The following is a 3,693-nucleotide window of genomic DNA, read 5'->3' on the forward strand; positions in this document are numbered from 1 at the left end:
CAGGAGACAGGGCACAAAAAAGTAAAGCTTTACTAGGTCAGGTGGTGTGCACTGGCTCCTCCCCCTATGACCCTCCTCCAGACTCCAGTTAGATTTTGTGCCCGAACGAGAAGGGTGCAATCTAGGTGGCTCTCCTAAAGAGCTGCTTAGAGAAAGTTTAGTTTAGGTTTTTTTCTTTACAGTGAGTCCTGCTGGCAACAGGATCACTGCAACGTGGGACTTAGGGGGAAAGTAGTAAACTCACCTGCATGCAGAGTGGATTTGCTGCTTGGCTACTGGACACCATTAGCTCCAGAGGGATCGAACACAGGCCCAGCCGTGGAGTCCGGTCCCGGAGCCGCGCCGCCGACCCCCTTGCAGATGCTGAAGCGTGAAGAGGTCCGGAAACCGGCGGCTGAAGACTCCTCAGTCTTCATAAGGTAGCGCACAGCACTGCAGCTGTGCGCCATTTTCCTCTCAGCACACTTCACTGGGCAGTCACTGAGGGTGCAGAGCGCTGGGGGGGGGCGCTCTGAGAGGCAAATATAAACCTTATACAAGGCTAAAAATACCTCACATATAGCCCATAGGGGCTATATGGAGATATTTAACCCCTGCCTGACTGGAAAAATAGCGGGAGAAGAACCCGCCGAAAAAGGGGCGGGGCCTATCTCCTCAGCACACGGCGCCATTTTCTGTCACAGCTCCGCTGGTCAGAACGGCTCCCAGGTCTCTCCCCTGCACTGCACTACAGAAACAGGGTAAAACAGAGAGGGGGGGCACATTAATGGCTATATATATATATATATTAAAGCAGCTATAAGGGAGCACTTAATATAAGGATATCCCTTGTGTATATATAGCGCTTTGTGGTGTGTGCTGGCAGACTCTCCCTCTGTCTCCCCAAAAGGGCTAGTGGGTCCTGTCTTCATTAGAGCATTCCCTGTGAGTTTGCGGTGTGTGTCGGTACGTGGTGTCGACATGTATGAGGACGATATTGGTGTGGAGGCGGAGCAATTGCCAAATATGCAGATGTCACCCCCCAGGGGGTCGACACCAGAATGGATGCCTTTATTTGTGGAATTACGTGATGGTTTATCTTCCCTTAAACAGTCAGTTGAGGACATGAGGCGGCCGGACAATCAATTAATGCCTGTCCAGGCGCCTCAAACACCGTCAGGGGCTGTAAAACGCCCTTTGCCTCAGTCGGTCGACACAGACCCAGACACGGGCACTGATTCCAGTGACGACGGTAGAAATTCAAACGTATTTTCCAGTAGGGCCACACGTTATATGATTTTGGCAATGAAGGAGACGTTACATTTAGCTGATACTACAGATACCGTAAAACAGGGTATTATGTATGGTGTGAAAAAACTACAAACAGTTTTTCCTGAATCAGAAGAATTAAATGACGTGTGTGATGAAGCGTGGGTTGCTCCTGATAAAAAGTTGATAATTTCAAAAAAGTTATTGGCATTATACCCTTTCCCGCCAGAGGTTAGGGCGCGCTGGGAAACACCCCCTAAGGTGGACAAGGCGCTCACACGCTTATCCAAACAAGTGGCGTTACCCTCTCCTGAGACGGCCGCACTTAAGGATCCATCAGATAGAAAGATGGAAGTTATTCAAAAGAATATATACACACATGCAGGTGTTATACTACGACCAGCTATAGCAACTGCCTGGATGTGCAGTGCTGGAGTAGTTTGGTCAGAATCCCTGATTGAAAATATTGATACCCTAGATAGGGACAATGTTTTACTGTCGTTAGAACAAATAAAGGATGCATTTATCTATATGCGTGATGCACAGAGGGATATTTGCACACTGGCATCTCGGGTGAGTGCTATGTCCATTTCAGCCAGAAGAGCCTTATGGACACGACAGTGGACAGGCGATGCGGATTCAAAACGTCACATGGAGGTTTTGCCGTATAAAGGGGAGGAGTTATTTGGAGTTGGTCTATCAGACTTGGTGGCCACGGCTACTGCCGGGAAATCCACTTTTTTACCTCAAGTCACTCCCCAACAGAGAAAGGCACCGACCTTTCAACCGCAGCCTTTTCGCTCCTACAAAAATAAGAGAGCAAAGGGCTTGTCGTACCTGCCACGAGGCAGAGGAAGAGGGAAGAGACACCAACAGGCAGCTCCTTCCCAGGAACAGAAGCCCTCCCCGGCTCCTGCAAAAACCTCAGCATGACGCTGGGGCCTCTCAAGCGGACTCGGGGACAGTGGGGGGCCGTCTCAAAAATTACAGCGCGCAGTGGGCTCACTCGCAGGTAGACCCCTGGATCCTGCAGATAATATCTCAGGGGTACAGGTTGGAATTAGAGACGGATCCTCCTCATCGTTTCCTGAAGTCTGCCTTACCAACCGTCTCTTCCGAAAGGGAGAGGGTGTTGGAAGCCATTCACAAGCTGTACGCTCAGCAGGTGATAGTCAAAGTACCCCTATTACAACAAGGAAAGGGGTATTATTCCACTCTATTTGTGGTACCGAAGCCGGATGGCTCGGTAAGGCCTATTCTAAATCTGAAGTCCTTGAACCTCTACATAAAAAAGTTCAAGTTCAAGATGGAGTCACTCAGAGCAGTGATAGCGAACCTGGAAGAAGGGGACTTTATGGTATCCTTGGACATCAAGGATGCGTATCTACACGTTCCGATTTACCCCGCACACCAGGGGTACCTCAGGTTCATTGTTCAAAACTGTCACTATCAGTTTCAGACGCTGCCGTTCGGATTGTCCACGGCGCCTCGGGTCTTTACCAAGGTAATGGCCGAGATGATGATTCTTCTTCGAAGAAAAGGCGTATTAGTTATCCCATACTTGGACGATCTCCTAATAAGGGCAAGGTCCAGAGAACAGCTGGAGACAGCTTTAGCACTATCTCAAGAGGTGCTAAGACAACACGGGTGGATTCTGAATATTCCAAAATCCCATTTAATCCCGACAACTCGTCTGCTGTTCCTAGGAATGATTCTGGACACGGTTCAGAAAAAGGTTTTCCTTCCAGAGGAAAAAGCCAAGGAGTTATCCGATCTGGTCAGGAACCTCCTAAAACCAGGAAAAGTGTCAGTACATCAATGCACAAGAGTCCTGGGAAAAATGGTGGCTTCTTACGAAGCAATTCCATTCGGCAGATTCCATGCAAGAATATTCCAAAGGGATCTGTTGGACAAATGGTCAGGGTCGCATCTGCAGATGCACCTGCGAATAACCCTGTCACCAAAGACAAGGGTGTCACTTCTGTGGTGGTTGCAGAAGGCTCACCTATTAGAAGGCCGCAGATTCGGCATTCAGGATTGGATCCTGGTGACCACGGACGCCAGCCTGAGAGGCTGGGGAGCAGTCACACAAGGAAGAAACTTCCAGGGAGTATGGACGAGTCTGGAAAAGTCTCTTCACATAAACATTCTGGAACTAAGAGCAATCTACAATGCTCTAAGCCAGGCGGAACTTCTCCTGCAAGGAAAGCCGGTGTTGATTCAGTCGGACAACATCACGGCGGTCGCCCATGTAAACAGGCAGGGCGGCACAAGAAGCAGGAGTGCAATGGCAGAAGCTGCCAAGATTCTTCGCTGGGCGGAGAATCACGTGATAGCACTGTCAGCAGTGTTCATCCCGGGCGTGGACAACTGGGAAGCAGACTTCCTCAGCAGACACGATCTTCATCCGGGAGAGTGGGGTCTACATCCAGAAGTCTTCAACAT

This window comes from Pseudophryne corroboree, chromosome 11 (genome assembly GCF_028390025.1).
Source record: "Pseudophryne corroboree isolate aPseCor3 chromosome 11, aPseCor3.hap2, whole genome shotgun sequence".
Lineage (NCBI taxonomy): Eukaryota > Metazoa > Chordata > Amphibia > Anura > Myobatrachidae > Pseudophryne > Pseudophryne corroboree.